The sequence below is a fragment of the Centruroides vittatus genome, unplaced genomic scaffold (assembly GCF_030686945.1).
Source record: "Centruroides vittatus isolate TY-2023 unplaced genomic scaffold, ASM3068694v2 contig_927, whole genome shotgun sequence".
NCBI classification, from domain to species: domain Eukaryota; kingdom Metazoa; phylum Arthropoda; class Arachnida; order Scorpiones; family Buthidae; genus Centruroides; species Centruroides vittatus.
The window spans coordinates 686,039-705,915 of record NW_027122613.1 but is presented as its reverse complement, the minus strand read 5'-3'; the positions used below and the strand labels follow the sequence as shown (position 1 = coordinate 705,915).

Sequence of the window (19,877 nt, the reverse complement as noted above, 5' to 3'; positions counted from 1 at the left end):
TTCATTTATCAACAAAGACAATTACAAATTTATAACAAATTGCTTTTATTAATCGAGGTAATTATGTTTTTTTTTAAATGAAAAATTTCTTTATTTAATTGATAAAATATTTTTAAGTTCATTTAATATCGGAAACCGAAGAGGCGAACAATTAAAAAAAAAATAAAAAATAAAAAGAATTATTCATTAAAGAAATTCGCTAATGATTGAGGTTGAATTAGTCAGAAACAATGACTATTTTGTTAATTAATCATTTGGTGATTCTACAAGAGTTTCCGAGAGCAATGGAGCGCGACTCCAAAAGAGAAAAACCATGTGGGAAAAACAACTTTTCGCAAACATTTCTTTCATCCTCCGACATCCTGTCTACCTCCACTGACTATTTACCTGTTAAGATTGCTTTTTCTTAACGTCTAAATATATCATTCCCATTGGATATGAAAATAACTTTTGTCGTTGTTTTTTTTATTATTTTTATTTTTTTATTTCGTTCGCTGGAATTTTTTTACGAAAAAATTATTTTATCTGAACAGGAAGCGCCCCAAAACTTCTGTTGTAATTAAATTTAATTGATATTCCAGATGTATATCGTATTTCAACACTTAGTTATTTTTCTTTTTAATTTTAAAATATCCACAATTAAATGAATTATGTTAGAATTTAAATTCGTAAATATTTAAAAGGGATTTTTTCGTGTCGACTCGATTTATTCTGAAGATAATTATATCGTTTGAATTGTTGTAGAGTAATGTGTTTTTCTTTTAGTAGATTCTTTAAAACAAAGCTCGCTTCCTTTTTGCTTTGTGATGATCCACCCTTACACATAAAGAATAAACATTCTGAGAATAACAATAGCAATTTTATTTTATTTTATTTGTTTTATTTTTTAACTGAAAGAATATACAAGATAAATATTTTAAAGTAAACATTAATCATTCCAATTTATATTTATTATTCTTATCTTATTCTCTCTCTCTCTCTCTCTCTCTCTCTCTCTCTCTCTCTCTCTCTCTCTCTCTAGAAATGAATGATAATCGCCGTGTAACAAAAGCTCGAAAAATTCAAATTTGAGGTAATTTTTATTAAATAAATAAATATTTTTTAATGTTTCTACCTTTTAAAACGATCAATTAAGACACAAATAACATTCCGCACCTGCTACTAACAATTATTTTATTATTATTATTAATAATTGTTCAACAGTGAAACAATATTAGGCTAATATACATACTGTATATAACTAATTTATGACTATTTTTTAAAATAAAATTTAGCGTTTAAATGGCGTTAAATGTTAAGAAATGGCTTCAAAATTAACGTAATTAATAACTCACATTATAAATTAGCAAAATTTAATAACACTATACGGGAAAAAATGCTTTAAAAAGGTACAAACTTGTCATGTTATACCGAGAAGAACGGAATAGTTCGGCAAATCTAGTATTTATCTTCGATTAATCTGTTATTATCACACCACGCTTGGCAGTACAACAGAATATTAATAAGTGTATTAAAGATGGCGATCGATAGTATCTAATTTTAACTTGACAAGAGTTATTCTCATTGAACGATGAAAACATCTTTCTAGCATTGTTGAGAATCGCCTTTGGGAAATGCTAAAATCGACAATGACCCGCAGTTTGTAATGTCAAGACTTCTAGAACTTGTTCTAATTAGTTTATTAAAGTCTTTGACTTTGACCATGCTGCACGCAATTATAACATTACGTGGGCCTGGCGGATAATGACCTTGCTTGAGGATTATTTTTCATTTTTTTTTCTTTCCTTTTTCCCCCCTTTCCTTGAAAGAATTCCTACTGTCTTCCTGATACAGCAGTTTTATGGATTTTAGATATTCTGGAGTTGAATAAAAAGTTATTCCTTCACTGAAGTATGACTTTTATAGCGAATTTTAATGTTGCAATTTTTATGGGTTGCTTCCGAGAGTTGAATGGAAAGGATAGAAAATTAGAATCAATAACGAATACAATTATGCATACTTAAGAGACGAGTAAACGTTAAACGTGGAGGATAAGCATCACACACACGATGAAAATTTGAATTTTATATCTTTTTTTTTTTTTTTTGTCTTATTAAAATTAAAGAGTGGTGGAATTATTGCGTGAGAAACTACAGTTTTCTTGATAGAAATTTATCAAGAAAATATAGAGCTCATCTATAACAACAACATTCTAAAGCAGTTTCGCTTATGTAAAGAGTACGTGTCCTTTCATCATTACGAAAATCGTTACTTTGTGTGTTAGCTCGGTTAAAAATAATTACCAGAATATTTTTTGTAACCTGAATATATTCGAGTATAATTATAGGTTTGAGTTATAATTAAATAATAAATAGAACCGCGAACAACCTCCAAATATGTATGACTACTTCACAATTAATTAAAGAAGAAATTACCCGACCAAAAAAAAAAGTCATAAAAGGAAAATAAAACGACTTGCGAAATTTTCAGAAAACAATAACAATGGAAATTTCTCAATATAATGAACTTAGATATAAATTCAATTCTTATTCTAAGAATACGATTTATTTGATTTTCTAAGTAAGATTTACAATTTTCTTTTTGTCCCCGATGGGAAAAAAAGAGGAAGAAAAATTCGGAAAAATTGTAAATTATCTCATTAAAATTGCCTCACACTTTAAAAATACTTATGGATGATTACCTATTAATCATGGCAATAATGATAATAATTATGTTATTGAATTATCGCCCTGTTAATCTTGGTAATTCAGGATCACATATCTTAAGATCGATCCAACAAAAATGGCGAGTTTCAGTTTGTACATCGATCATGATCTTATTTATAATTTCTTTTTAATAACGTATTTTTTTTAAATTATTATAAATAAGGAAAAGTTTACTTTAGAAAAAGACACGGCATTCTTTTTATAGATATTTTTTATGACATTTTCATTTAAAAAGTTTAAAAATATATATTTTTTTAAAAATGTAATTCATATAAAACTCAGTAATTCGTATAATAACTCAGCTACTATATGAATATATATATATATATATTAAATTATATAAAATGTTAAATTAAAAATTTTAAAAATATATTTATTTACAGTAGATTTAGGCTGTAAAATGGATGTTTTATCTTTAAAAAAAAGGAAAAACTACGTTCGCATTTGCTCGAAAAAACAAGAAAATTATTTAACTACAACTGCATTCATTATAATTTTTTATTTCCGTTTCTTTCTGTTCAATGACAAAATAATTTTATCTTAAACGTCTGGTTAATTAGCACTTCGTAGATAATATTTCCGTTTGCAAACTGAAGCCAGACATTCTCTCTAGGATAATACAAAGTTCTGATTCTTGTTATCCATTCACTGTACGGATTGTGTTGCTATGGCAACCGATATGGAATTGCTATTTCTGTCATTTTCCATCTGCTATGGCAGTTTCTCAGAAAGAGTAAACTCATTCTTTTGCTTCTTTTATGCTCCGACTGTTTGTTTCCGAGCTTGGTCTCTTCTATTCACTGCTGCATTAACCATCATGTCCTTAGGGTCCATACGTCAACAGATATTTTCATCTTCGCTTTACAACCCTGTCTGTTTTCCGAGAGGATCGATGTAACCTTTTCATTGATGCGATTTATTTTGATTTTTTTTTCTTATTTTTCTCTTTATGCAACGACGATAAAGCTTATCTGCTATATAGAAAATAAGGATAAATGACGTTTAAATTTTTAGAAATATATATATATATATATATATATATATATATATATATATATATTTAATTTGGTAATTTTTATTTTGCCTTTAATTTAAAAATAAAAATAAATTTCTAAGTTTAAAAAAAAAATCTTTGAGACATTCATCACTTTTCTTAATTATAAAATCGAACGTCTCCATTCAATTTCAAATATCAGATATGAAAAAAGTAAAGTTGAAGTATAAGACTTGGCCATTTATTAATTACTACTTTGGTGACAGGCCGTATATTATAAAGGAAGAGAAGTCAACAATAGGATAACAAGTCTGGAAAATCGTTGCCGTTTTCTATGAGTTGGGAGATGTGCAATCACGTGTCTGTGACGTGTGTGTGGTCGTTCCGCTATTTTATATCAATATATCTTTACCTTAACAGTATCCGGGTCTGTTGAGATTGTAGATTATTTTTGGTCGGTTGTAATTGTGCGAACATCCACACCTGGAAAAGTGAAGCTGTCATTGCATGTTCATTGAAGTAATTATAGATAACGAGACGTAAAATTTGATATTATATTATTAATAGTACTAGATCTATAATTTTTATCTATTATTTGAAAAGAACTTTAAACACATCACAGTGCCGAAGGATACCACTCCCATGGGCCTCACTCTAACTTTCATGTACAAAACTTTGATCAATGTTAAATCTTGTTCAACAAAATTCTCTGTGTTTTGATAACATTTAAGTCTGTATTTTTACTTTATTAACGACGTTAAAATCGAAATTACTTGCAAATTGTATCTTAAATTAGTTGAAAACTTATATCTTTATTTATCATCAAGAGCCTATAGGCGTTAATAAAAAGAAAATTTAAAATCGAATTTAAAGCAGCGTGTAAGAACTTAATTATCTGTTTTACAATTTATGATACCGTTTATAACTTTATATAGCTTTAATATATTTTATCTATGTCCTTTTCCTTTAATAAATTAGTGTTGAAAACGAGAAAAAATATTTATTATTATAAATAAGATATCAGTATATTCATTACTTTAGAAAGCTGTGCAGCTACTACAACATAAATACATTTAACTGCTTAAGGGCTCTTCTACGTATCTTTAGAGCAGTTTAGAAATTTAGATGACTGCTTTTCTTCTCGGAATAACTCACTTAATTCTAATTTTTTAAATTTATTTTCAATATTGTAATTTATATATAAATATTCGAAGTGTACGAAGATGGAGAAGTGTGTCCATCCGTCTTCCATTCATAACAGCTCTTCCCTGTTTATTATCTGTTAAAATAATGATAAAACAACCAATCAAAGGACATAATTGGTGAGTGTTTTTAACTAATGAGTGTCTATAAAAATTTAATGACGAAAGCAACTATTTTTGAGCAGTTTTTCTACGCCCACTCTTAAGGATACACTTAATGGTGCATGACAGAAAGTAATTTGTTTAACATCTGCTTGACCCCGTGCTCGTTATGAAAAACTTTCATAAATTTAGCCCATATATTTATTGTTAATGTCTTACATTTGAATTTTTCTATCTCCTTTTCAAACATTTTACTATATTTACTTTCTCCAAACGTGCGAAAAGGCAAGAAAAAAAAAAAGGTTACATCGAAAAGTTTTGGATAAGTTTAGTACGTTTTATTGAAATTAATATGTTATAGAAGTTGTAGATCCGTTAGATATTCTCATAATTTAGATTCTTTACGAATCTTGATGCTATTGTTAAAGATATAAATATCACTTTTATGAGGGAAAATGTATATGAAAGCTCTTATCAGTTCTTAACCGGTTGTATTTAAGAAATGTTTGTTTCTTTTGTTTAGAAAATTTATCGTTTAGATAACTTCTTTAGAAAATTTTCTATTTTTTACGAGTCGTAACGGTCCTATAAATATTTTAGCATAAATTTATTGATTTAAATTATAAATTTTAGTTTTTAAAATGCTTCCTGGGGATCGAATACATAAATAAGAGAAGGTCTAACCGTTTTTAACATGGTAAAGAAAGTGAGAAATGGCCGTCGAGCAATCAGTGGCAAAGTTTATTTTTCTTAAGCTAAACCGAATCATTCGAACGTTTGTTTATTCAAAACTGAGTTATTTATGTTCTGTTAATGAATAAATGCGTTTATTAAATTTCCGGAATGACTTTATATTACCACAATGGTGGTTTCTTACAGGCAATTATAACTACTCGAGATCTTATAACTGCATAAGAAACAATTGTTTTCGAGCTTAAATGTCATTAAAATGAAGTGTGAATCGCTAAAGAATATAAAAATAACTGTTAGATCGAGCAAATAAATAATCAAATCAACTGTAAACGGTTTAAAAATAACCACATCAACACTTAAATCAACCATTATTCTCGCATTAACGGCATTAACGTATACTTTTACTCGTTTATATCTTTTAGTTGAACGGCCACCATAAAATAAACAGTATACAGGATTGTGCAGCACTACTTATTTCATCCCATTACTAAGAGGTGCTTCGGGCATCAGAAGTGGACAGTCCACATTAAAGAAGGAAAAAAACCATCCAGGGGAGGGAGAAAATTGTACATACGGTCTCTTTGATGTTCCAATAGACGTGTCTAATGATAGGAACTTTGCTACAGGCAACCGTGGGACACTAATTAAATTGCGCCTCAACCATGGTATTGTCCATGGCGCGAGACGTTTGCATCATGAGACGAACACCCACCTTCAACAATATTTATTTATTTTTTCATTTTTTTTTTCTTTTCGACTTTACTCCGACTACTAAATGAGTATTCCAACCTCTCTATACGTTGCTATAGACGAGTTTGTCACCCTTGACTGATTTTAAACGAGATTTTCTAGTATTATTACTAAAGTAGTATGGTCCCAGACACTCGAAATAAAATCCACGTAGAAATTTCAGTTGGGAAACTTAAAAATCTTCCTACTTGGATGAGCTTTCTTCCAGAAGCATAATCATAGATTCGAAAATTTCTATGCTTATACAGCAATAAAAACGCATAGTGGACTTTACTGCAGCGATAATATCGAATGGAATTTTTGAATATCTAGTATTATAGTAGCTTAAATCACTTTTAGAATACCTTCTACTAACGCATCACAAACTTTAATGCACGTTTATATCATCGATAATTGTTATAGAAGAGTATTATATGTGTCGAGATATGGATGAATTATCCCGCAACTGTTATTATCTCAGCATGTGTGATTATGTGGAGTTTGATATGCATTTCGTGATGCAATCATGTGAATTGCCAAGATTTATGGTTGTCATTCACAGAGAATGGTAATTTGCCATCCTTTTTTTTTAATACATGAAAATACAATTTCTTTCCAGAATATTTTGGTGTTGTTTTTGTGCAATTGATGATGCTCTGATTTCTACTTCTTTATAATTCGTAATTTTATCATCTTTATCATTTTCTATATAATTTTGCTTTCGGAAGCTGGAAGATAATTAACATCCCCGCTAACGTCTTAAGCAAATTTCTCACAGGTTACATAAAAAGCAATTTTTTTGACATAATTAGAACTCATCGTCGACATCATTATCATTATTAATTAATTAAGAAAAGCTAAAAGATGATTTAAATATTATGCAAATAAGAATTTCGACAGGAATTTTTAACATATCACCGCTATAAATAATTCATTGAAGTTCTCATATTTTACTTATAACATAGGTGATGCCATAGAGGATCCAAGTTTTCATAGGAGGAGAAGGAGGAGGAGGGGAAAAAAGTATATAGTTATTAAAACATAAAAGTGAATATTTAAATAAGATAACAGGAAATTGTTACTGCGATAGCACCAATAATTATACAGTCAAAATGCTAACGAAGCGATACCTACTTTGTTATCTTTTAAATAAGAAATTTAGCATCCATTAACATAATTTAGATGCAAATATCGATAAAAATATTTCAATATATTTTAAAAAAAAATCGCCCAGATATTCAACCTAAGCATTAATAACTGAGTTATACATACGAACTGAGGTGGTCCGACATTGTAACTGCTTATTTGCGTCGAGAACTCGAATAACAACTGCGATCAATTAGAAAAATTTATTTGGAAAAACTTTTGTTTGATTGATTGATCGAAGATTAAATACATAAATCTATGATAATTGTTTTATACGATTTACTTTTTTTTTCTTTTTAAATAATTTAAAATTTTGTACCTTTTTATTAACTATAAATTCATCATTTATCATGTAAACTTCGATAAAAAGCTGATAATAACGACAATAAATTATAATTATATACTAATTTCAAAGATTTAAAAATACATTTTAAATATAAAAAAGTTAAATTTTATATTCGAAATCGTAGAGGAACGATTTAAGAGATTGGGAAATTCTCTGGAAGGAGAGACTTTCATGCTTCTTTCAAGCTTGGTATTGTTGAAAAAACGATTTTTAAAATCGAAAATAGATAAAGAAAATAAATATAAAAAAGCACTTTACGGTTTGTTTTTGTAGGAAATTGTTTCTTCGATATCTATTGTTTGTATTTTTCAGCATCATCGAATTTCAGGAAATCTTCTTTAACGTGCAACGACTGTAACTTTTCAGGGATAAAAGTTTTCAAACTCGCTTCCAAATCTCTAGAAAATGGTAAAATTTTGATGTTCGGCTATTGAATATTTAGCAATCTCTTTGGGCTTCCTTACATTCGATCGATGAACCTTAGAATTTCAGATGAAGGTTAACGATTTCGCTAATCTGCATTCGTTTCAATGGATCGTGCGTGCGACTGCAAATGAAGTAAACCATTCATAAAGAGGATGGCGTGTGTCGGATCAAAATGGATGAATGGCTACTTTAATCTGAATCTCCGGATTGGAGCTGTCAATAATGATCTCACGGGCTAAATAATTATTAAATAAGTAAAAATCTTTTCATAGTTTTAATATAAGAATCAAAGGTAGGAGGAAAGAATCTTTATTATATCGATTCGTGAAAGATAATAACGCCAGCGAAGCCACCAATGAGTAAGAAACTCAAATGTGACGAAAGCATGTTTTTATGCCTCCTGCATTTCCGTTATTATCAGTACTTTACAATGAATGGGGCACGAATGACAGGCCACACAGGCTTAATTCGTATTGGGAGGCGCGTAATTATAGGCTATAATGTGATGATAAGCTTTATTAATACGTGTAATACTTCATATAAATTTAAAAAAGAAAAAAAAAAGATTCGGATGAGTTTACTTAGCACTGTTTTCTGTTTCTACGCTATTATGAGGCTTATAAAAGTGACGAAGAAAGTGAGAATGGACTCAATCTTTTCTGTTTTTTTATCAATTTGGAAGTAACCAAACAATAGAGCCATCTCTATCAATGAACGACATCACGTTTCTTGAGAAAGCTCTCCTTAAAGTAACTATAAAAAATTTAGTTCGGTCACAAAAGTTACGACTTTAGTTACAGATTCCATTCTCGCACTGTTGTAATAGAACATTGATAGGAATTCGGAGAATGAAGCAGATACTTTTCTTCCACATCTTATCTGTGAAAAATCGTTAAAATAAAATGCGACGTCGAAGACAAGTAACATTAACAAAGACTTTTAGTTAAGTCTCCTTATCTTCTCAAGATAAGAGATATTTTCTAATGGGCTATATTTGTCCAAAATATGCCCGCGGATAACCGAAAAAAAATTTTTATGCGCTACTACTCTTCTTACACCGAGTTGTTAGGAAAAAAGAAGGGGAGGAAAGATTATATTCTGCTGTCGTCGCGCGTATCTTGGTATCATTAGAATCAATTATTATTATTTTTTTCTTCTCGTGCCAAAGAAATAATTATCAACCGCAACATTCACACTAATCAAAGCGCAGCGTGAAACTGTCAATTATGTGTGTTGCATCGATTGTTTGAGTCAGGTTACGGGAATGAGTAATGCTAGTTCCCAGGCCCTACTGATAATTTGACGTCAGACACCATGTGAGCCTCTTTGGGGATAGGTCGTAACGGCTACACTCGCCCACTAGGTGTTCCTCGACATGTGCACATTGAGGAATGTTACTTATCAGAATGATTATTAATCCCAAAACACAAGTAAGTTGCCTTAAAACTGATCACTCTCGTAAGAATTCAGGACCGTTGACGCCCGAAGCGACTGTATTCCCGAGTTAATAATTTATAGTAAATAAACAAACATGCTACGACAACGTCATTGCAGTATTGTTAGATCTATTATATCGATTGTCATACGCTATCGAAAGAAAAATAGGTCAGAGTGAGTTAAAGGGCGCTCCTCTTTTCGTCCTTGGGTGGCCCTCTTCTAGATAAAAACATTATTCGGAAATGTAAAACGTAATACACTAGTAGAGTAGGGATTTTTGCTTTTACAGAACATAAAGAAGCTATTATTAGGTGAATATGATGCGGATCGGAGCTTCTCCCCTCGCTAATCTTGTTGGGACGTAGCGAGCATCGAGTATAATGCAAGCAATGACATTACAAAAGTATGTAGATACGGTCGTTATCTCTGGAGTGTGGCGTGTCCAGATGGACGTGAGGCCGTTTCTCACACCCACCCCTCTTATTGTGGTCGGATTGTATGCTGCGTACGCCCTTCGAGACACAAGAGCCTCTCCGAGTTCCGGGACCCCTTCAACTACCGGATTTATTGTTTGTCCATTTTGAATGAATTCTATTTACTGGATGCACGATCTGCTTCACTTGCATCTTCAAGATGCTTTAACTTACTCTATATTATCCTAAGTTAAAATTGCATTTATGTATAGGAAGAAGAAACACGTTGAACATTCTATTGAGACTTCTCCTCTATAATTTTAACTCGAACACATACAAAATTTAAATATTTCTGTTTGGAACACCTTCTCTAATCATCTTATTATCTTCAGTCTCTGAGGATACGTTGCGGTGGCAAATCTCACCTGACAAACAGATAATTATCAATCATCATAATGACGAGCTGTCGTCTCTCGATTGTCACAAGATTCTTTTTTTTTTATTCTTGCAACACTCCCTTATTAAATTCCCAAACTGGTCTTACAGGAACAGTTCGAGTTCTCTTCTTCGTATCTTTTACATTATGTAATTCTTACATAATTAATAAAATATAACCAATTATTGTTAAACTTCAACAAAAAAGCACTTTGACATAAGCGAGAAATTTAATTTTTTTTTTAAATCCAAATAAATTTTAGCGAGTAACTGAGTTGAAGTATAGAGCCAAGGATTATCACTCAAAAATCTCTTTCAGACAATGCTTGGCACGATTCGATCATCAAATTTATTAAACTCTAAATCTGTTAAGTACCAAATTCCAATTTCTTCGAAAACATTCGAAGAAAAAAGTTAGGTTTTTTACGTCTTCACCTTTATGGAGAGAAAGATATAAAAATCCCAGTTTATCACTAGAAACACTCTTAAAACTGCTGATGTCTTACAACGCCAGGCTGTCGACCCAAAAATATCGACTAGATAAGTCCGGTTAATTGTGACACGTAGTAGTGAGCTTCCTCCTTCCCTCAGTCTGGAATTGAGGCACCTGCTAGTCTGCTCCAACAGAGAGGAACAGGTAAAGACAGGTGAAAAACTCAAATATACCTATAGTCAGGTGCCCTTGACTCCATAACTCTACACCTTTCTCCTTTCTTTCTTTCTTTTTTCTTTTCTAATTTCACGATGGCTCTATTATAGGATAAATTTGACAAATTTAGAGCAAATTCTTAAGTTTTTGAGCGTGATTCAGTTATAAACTCAATGAGAACTTACTACAGAATATTTATTTATCTTCGTTAGCTTATTTTAATGTCATTAAAGCATCTAACATAAACTTTATCGAGAAAATAAGTCATTTAAAAAACATTTAAAGCATTTTTATAACTTAACATGTTATGAATTTGAAATTAATTACAAAAAAGCTCAGTTAAAGAAGATAATATCCCTATAGGGCATTAAATTTAAATGAATTCAAAATTGAAGCTGGGGGAAAAAAAATTATATTATTTTATAATGGTGGATGCTTTACGTGCTTAGAAAGCTTATTTTTCTTTTATTTGTTTCTTACTTAAAATAATCTATAGATAGATATAAATTCGTATAAGTCATTTACATAGATGTTTTCCCCCTTATAATTCTGTGTTATTTTACGAAACAATACCGAACCATTATATATTGAGACTTCAGGAATATTTAATGAGTGAATGTAGCTCATAAATTATGCGGTTCGTACAATAGAACGGGATAGGTACACGCCTATAAAATATATTCTGCACATTTGCCTATAGGCTTAAAGATAAAGCAGCGCCTTAAATTCGATCAATAACTCATAGAAGTTTTATAAACTACTCATAAACGTCTGTTAATTTTTATGGCAATTAATCCATGTATAGGCTTTCTGTCGAGTATTTTATGCTGGATAAAAAAAAAAAAAAATTAATTTATAGTCTAATTATGCGAATGAATATAAGAGGATGCTTTTTGAAGTTTTTGGTACCAGAAGACATATCAACAGAATTGTTTTCTCACGCGTGAAACCTAACAAAATATTTGCAGTAGGAGAAAGAGAAGCAGCTGTGTCAATATTGGAGCAAACTGCACTCCTGCAATGCGCCCTGTAATTTCTTGTCAGAGGTAATTTTTGTCAATTCTTAATGGCCGCTTCAAAATTCACTGGAGCAACAACTCGAGTTGTTTGATCCTCTTTTCTTGACTTATCCGATAATAACAGTAGTAGTTCTTTTTCTTTTGTTATCTCTTCTAGCATCTAGATAATAACATCTGGCTTTATTATCGATTTATTATTCATTAAAATTTTTAAAGGTCTTCTACATTCCGTAAAAAATCGTTTCAATCATTTTAAAATTAGATATTAAAGTATAAAAACAGTAAAATATATATATCGCCCCATTCAAACAATATTTTTATACGCATTTTCTTGTAATATTTATTCTTAAACAAAGAAAAAATTCTTTTGAGTATGCGAGGAATGTAAAGTTACTATTTTACAACTTTTCTGATCCATTAAGATCCATTACACTCAATAAAGATGCGAGAAAATTACTTCTTTATTATTATTATTATTCATCTTTCTTTTATCATTGCAATTTTGAGATGCTTTGATTTATAATTTGTAAGTTAGACTTTATAAAGTTGGAGATTAATAGAAGGTTGTAAAGTAGATTTATAAGGTTTGCTGAAGGTATAAATCTATTTTATAACCGTAAAAATACGTGGGGAGATGTGATAGGTGGGCCTTTCTACGGTTTTGCTTACTGGTTTGAAAATTTTAAGACAGGTTTGAGAGATTGTAGGAAAAGATACTATGTTGATGTTGCATATATTGAATGTGTCTTAGTTTAAATTAATTACGTTTTAGATATATTTACGATAAGATAGTTATAATTAAATAACATATGAGTTAGAGATAAAAAAAAAGTTAAAATTTGGAAAAAAAATGGTTTACTTGAGAGATTTTAAAGTCGAAAAGGTGATATTTTTAAGCTTTTAAAGACGGAAAATTAATAAATTTTTTGTTAAAATTAACGAATATTTTTAAAAATATAATAATTCTATTTGAGTCTTTCTTTTTTAATTAAAAATAAGACAGTTGTGTGTATTCTCAACGTGCTTCCAATAAGAATAAATTATTTTTCAGCTTGGAATATAACTATTTCAATTACTAATTTGTTGCCTTTCTTATCTCGGAATAATCATCACGAAACTAATCTAGACATGGCTTGTTAAACAGAAAATGAAAATGTGGCATGGACTTAATTTGCGTTTCTTTGTCTTCTACTAATGTCCCCATCCGTGAATGACAGCGTTATCTGTATGTACTCATTAATGCATTTCATTGTAATATCTCACAAAAGTAGACTTCGCAGCACCTGTCCGACCAGTTTGTTTCAAACGGAGCATCAACAGATGCTCCAATAGGCGCTACATAGATGCATGAGTAGATGTTAAGGTCGAAAGAGTCAACCCCTTGTAATTCAACCGTTTGGGGACCGAAGAAGGGATCGCTTTGGGGAAGTAAAAGTTATACGTATGCGAGGAGGGAAAAGGGCGAGGTTGTTTGATGACTGATATCTCAAGTTGGGTGGAGACAGTGGGCTCATTTCTTGAAAGGCTTTATACACTCGTCCCAGACAGATGAGACAGATAATAGCATTAAGCTTAACTGGATACATCCTCTAGTACTGCACACCAACTCCATCTAAGCCTATTAAGGAAAGTTTTGGTATGTTTTGGCAGGTTTGTCCATTGAGATTAATCAAATATATTTAGGGTAAACGGTAAAATGATCGATCTCGATGTAAAAAATTCGATTTCCTTTTGTGGGAAAGAAAAAATTATTTTGCATTTTTTAAATTTTAGTTTTAAATTTTCCTATAAGAAGAGGGGGGAGAGAGAGAGAGAGTGCATATGCCCAGTGAAAGCCAAAGTTTCATAAATCGTGACGATCAATTGTTGTATGTCAAACATGAATTATACGCTGTATGGACTTCCCCTTTTGACAAGATGTCAAGGTGACGGGTTCTATCCCCAAATCTGTTCTGCTCCATAGATTTTCAATAGAAAGACGGTTAGAGATGTGGAGTATTGTATGGCACAATAAAAAACCGACTAGTCTGCCTCTCTATAGTTACATCGTCTTTGCAACGGTTGAAAAAGTAAAATAAATACGTGACGAATAACGTTCATAAAAAATAATTTATAAACTTTAATAACAATTTAAACTACATGCTATTCAGTAAAATTACTTTAAAACATTCTGTAAACTCTGTGATTAAAAGTTAAACCGAGAATAAATGAATGTAAATTTATGATAACTTTATTAATTTTCAAAGAATTTAAGAAATTTCTCAAAAAAATACTTTATAATTTTCTGTAAATTTTTACTCTTTGTTTATTCATTAACATTTTTTTTTCTTTCATTCTACACTTTTTACATTATATTTCTTTGTTTTTCTCTTCTACATCTTAATTTTTTCACTTCGTCTTTTGTTTTTCTTTTCCTTTTTTCCTCCACTTTTCTAATTAATTGTCCAACAAAAATCATCCAAAAGAAAGGGGCCCAGATCTTTTATCTCATTTATACATATAATATTTAATTTCTAGACAATAAGAAAAAAAACCCTAAAAAATTCTTTATGGCCCAACAACAAAAAAAAGTCGTAAGTTATAAAGGAGTTAGTGTCTTCTTCAATTAAATAAAGAGCGCACCTTTACTTCACACACAACGTGAGAAAGTCTTATACAAAACAAGAGAAGCTTTTAATGAGTCTATTGAATGGCTCTGCCCCAAGCTAAAATTATGAAGACGGCTTCCATCAGTTTGTGTGCGGTCCCCTTTTAATAAATACTGTTCTAGAAAGGTATTAACACCATCTGGATAAGTTTAGCTTCTTAAATAACCCGCAAGTATTTACATGGAGATAACTTCTTCTTCTTCTTCTCCAAATGAGATCAATCGGAAATGGATTTATTGAGGATAAACTCTTCAATTGTGATAGTTGGACCACCCAGATTAAGGCATCATTTATTTAGGAGGCTCCCACTGAGTGGAAAGAAGGATCTAGCCATGGAATAATGCCTTTCTTCTGTCCGTGATATATTTGAACAAATCTACAGAACTTGATCTGTTATAACTTCGAAACTTATTCTTTATCGCTTCCAGGGATAAAGAAATGTGGAAAAAATGAATTTGAGGTATGTGAAGACGTTAAAAGTGATATAAATTTACGTCCGATTCGGTATTAAATGCTTAAATAATTCAGGTAAAATTGCGATTAAACATTTAACATTTTTAGATATTTAAATCGGAATTCGGAAATTGTGAGGAAATTAGACTTTTTTTTTCCCCTCCATAATAAAATACTTCTATTAAAAAATTTATATATTTTTGTGGGAAATGAAGGAAGTTATAATGAAAGCTAATATTTGAGTTAATACGAATATAAATGCTGATATATTACAGTAATAATTCGTTTGCCAGTCTGATAAATAATGTGGTAGTCATACATCACTCTGACATTCCTAAATTAAGGTCTGGTTTAATGATATAAATAGAATTTCGGTTATAAATAGTATAAACTGTGCATAGGATTTCCTTTCTTTTCATGGAGGTTAATCTAACAAAAGAGCTAAAGAGACAAACTGGTATTATATTACCTTACTCCGCTTTAATAATATGATTTGATATCAAAATAAATGAATAGCCCTATAATTAAATATAAAAAAAAGAAAAAGAAAATTCCAACAATCTTAAAGAAATAATCTTTAAATCTAAAGCGAACAATTTTTAAAATTGTGGAAGTCATCCATTAACTTATCTGTTTGGTTATCATCAATCATTAATGGTTCAATCAATCAATCAGTTTGATTCAAAAATATTTATAGGGCCTACAGCTAGGAAGAAGGTTAGGAACTTCCTTTCAAACCGTTCCCTCGAACAATAAGATGCTGAAGATAAAGTTTCCATCCATTACAACATTTGTCAAATTTTGTCACCTGGTAGTTCCTAGTGACGTAATCGCTTCGTTTGGTCCTTTTTGTCGAGACACTAATGGTGATCGTGTCGCTTTTATGTCCACCATATTGATTACTGTACTTTCTCTTAAATAATTTATTTCTTTGGGAGAGGCAGTTCGACTGGTTTTGCTGGTCGGAATATTTTTTTTTTTTTTTTGTTCTCAAGCAAATTCTATGTTCTCCATTTGTTTATACATGTTATTTTATCAATTTTAAAGTTTCGCCAATTAATTTAATACATATATAGTTAATACCTTTCGATAATTCGTCTTTAACTCATATTTTAAGACCATTTCAGATCCGCATCTCTTCCGATATTTCATTCCTTTATAGCAGAATAATCGATTTTTAAGTAATAAAATAGCTTGTCAAGCCGTAGAAAACAAGTGGAATTATAAAAAAATAAACAAGAATAATTTAAATTAGTAAAAAATTTGCATAGTTAATCAGCTATAAACCTGTTAGAACGGTTGATCTTCTTTAAACTTTGAAACCATCCTTTATTTAAATCAGTAACTTTGTATCATTTAACAGAAGAGTAAATAATATATGCATCTGGCGCATGACATTTTAAATAGAAGGGAAAAGTACTTAGAAAATAAATGAATGGTATTTTTGTACAGTTTTTAAAATCATAATAACAATAATTTATTTGGAGAAATATATATATATAATTTTTTTTTCTTTTCCTCGAAAGAATTAATTCAATGATTCGACTCGAGTTTCAGATTCTGTCTCCAAACTAACAATGTTTTGATTGTGATATATCTAGAAATACTTGGATATTTGATACTCTTTAATTTTATTTTTCAGCAAGAGGATAAGTTTTCTTCTTTGTAAGGCGCTTTATTTTCTTCGGAGACAAATGTTTCTTTACTTTTTGCGACGTCTACTCTTCGTAAAATGCTAGAATTCTCGCAAAAAATTCGGATAATTAATGTAATAATTAGAAAAAAAATATTTAAACATCTTCCTCGTACACGATTAAAAACAATAATAATAATAATGAAAACAAAAAATGCGAAACTGAAGAGAACAAGCTTTAAGTAGTTATGTGGCACGCATTAAAAATCAAACAGGAAGAAGGATACAATTAATGATTTTTATGACACCACGTGATTTTAAATACATAATTGTCAATTGATGTACAGAAACATCCTCTCAACTTTCTAAACAAACAATATTTTTGGCTGAAATTTAAAAAAGAAATTGCATGTCACCACTTCTTATGCAAACACATAATTATTCTACCATTAAGACAATCATTTGAAGATAAGCGGAGAAATTAGCGATATCTCCACTCGTAAAATTTCGAATAGCTCCATATTTTTTTTTTTTTTTTTTGTTAAAGAAACTAACCAGGACCCTTGTTAAATGTTTTCTACTCTGGTGGTATTTTACCTATGCGATCAATCATGTAGCCAACGACAGAAGATGCAAAAATTCTTTAGCTTCTTGTGAAAGGAGCACCAAGATGAGTGAGTTATTGGAATGTCCGAGTGATGTATTACCGGCTTTGCTTTTATTGTCAAGCTGTGTTTTTATGGCTAAAAGAAGAATAACTGTAGTCACTCACAATGGCTGCTTTGAACTTCACTCGGCTTTTTGATGTGGTAGGCTCTATAACTTGTTCTCTACTGCAGAGGTATTTCTCTCGACAGACGTCACCTATCTAAACATCAAATACAATTTGATTGACTCACTGAATACGTTACAATCACATAAATATCCTTCGGCGAAATTTTCTTTTCTTAAATAATTCAACAGATATGATTAAAATATTTGTGACATTTACAAAAATTACGTGCCAGAAATAGAATTCTTTACAAACTTCACACTATCCAAACATGGCTTCTTGGTGTACTTGAATGACCAGTTTTTTTTTGTTTTTTCCCCCTTCTTCTTCTTTCCATAACCTTTCCATCATTTCAATATTTTATGGTGTTGACTTAATTCCGGTTCTCTTTTCAAGTTAACACCCTCTTATTTTATGTTTCTAAATGTATAAACTCCTTATAAATACATCTAATCAGTTGTAATTAATAGATAATTAAAGCCTATTGGTCTTCAATTTCCTGTATTTTTACGCCACGTAAATGATGTCACGTCAAGTCGAAGGTTAAGAAATTGTAAAGTTGTGAGTGAAAAGGGTGGAAACCATTTTTAGATGAATGAAACAATAAAGAAGAAACTGGTCGAGCGGCAAAAATAAGAGGAAGAGAGAGAAGTCAAGTCCTGCTAATGTCACAAGTGATGCACCGCGGGTGGTAAAACAATAGGATACAAATTTAAAAGACGTAGAAGAATCGAGTTTATAGAAAACGCAATAAGAGAAAAAGTGAATGGCGTATGAAGATTTATATCCATTATAAATAATAATTATATAATTATGAGTTTAGATGTCTATCTTTTTCAAGAAAGAAGTTAATGGAAAGTGCATTAAATTCCACAACATAATGAAGTTAATTACCGACGAAATCTTTCTTGTTAAAGTTCACGAAAATCTACAAAATGTTACTTAACTTTAAACATTTTATTGCATTTTTTTATAGCCTATATATATATATAAATTGTTGGATTTGATAAAGTTATATTATCATTTTTGTTATCACATTGTATGACAAGTTCCCCTCCTCTTCTTACTGATATTTTTATTTACTTGTTTGACCTGTTCTAAAACTAATTTTTTATCAAATTTTATAGTTTTTGAATAATTCATTTTATGGCATTTTCTGTCATTTTACTTTTTCTTTACATAATCACTTGATTTTTTTTCAAATTACCCCATATTGAATGACTAGTTCGGATGGTTATCAGAGTGCTTTTTCTTTTATTCTTTCGGCAACTGGTTTCTGATGTTTTCTAACATTTATTTTTTCCTGTAATGATAGATTTGGATTGCTTTTTTAACAAAATTCTTGTAATTCTTTTGACGATTGATTCAAACTGAAGTCATTTTATATAATTTACCTTCTAATTTGAGTTTGTATTTTTATTATTTTATACATTATTTTTAACTTTTTAATGCTTTTATTGTTGCATGGAAGAAAGAAGTTAAGTTTAATTTACCATTTTTTTTTTTCCATTCTAGTAATTCAATTGATTGAATTTCTGTATTTTTTATTAATCCAATTCTACACAGAACGGCCCAAAAAGTCAGTTAAGTATGTTTTTTTTATGTATTCCACACCCTCATAAAAAGGAATTTTTTTAAATGTTGTAATTTAAGTATTGAACAAGAATTATTTAATTTAAAACTATCTTTGTGACGTTTATGAATAGCGATTTATTTGAATAAGTCAGCAATTAAGTCCATGCATTAGTCAATTGATTTCTTAGCCACCCTGCATCTTGAGTGGTGGAGTATTTGAATCAGACAACAGTTTAGTCTTTACAGTAATCGACTGATTTTTCGGCCACCCTGCATTTTGAATATAAGAAAAATATATATATAATTCTGTAGACGTGTTTATAAGTTATACAGGAAATTTTATGAAGCGTATTTTAAGATGATTTAATCACAATAGTGGAGTAATGTACACACTAGAAATCACCGTACTCTATTTTATTAATTTAATATCCTCCGAACGAATTACATGCCTCTTAAAGTGACAAAACACTAAGAATGATAAAACATTTCAAAGAAATAAT

General features: G+C 30.2%; 1 protein-coding gene across 1 annotated transcript in view; it reads left to right on the top strand.

Annotated features, from left to right (window-relative positions):
* Nucleotides 1-9,657: 9,657 nt before the first annotated feature.
* Nucleotides 9,658-19,877, top strand: part of Vang (Strabismus domain-containing protein Vang) — a 57,948-nt gene continuing 47,728 nt past the window's right edge. Inside the window, exon 1 of the mRNA XM_067281891.1 lies at nucleotides 9,658-9,773. The gene's annotated coding sequence lies outside the window, so the exon portion shown is untranslated. The remainder of the gene's footprint in view (nucleotides 9,774-19,877) is intronic.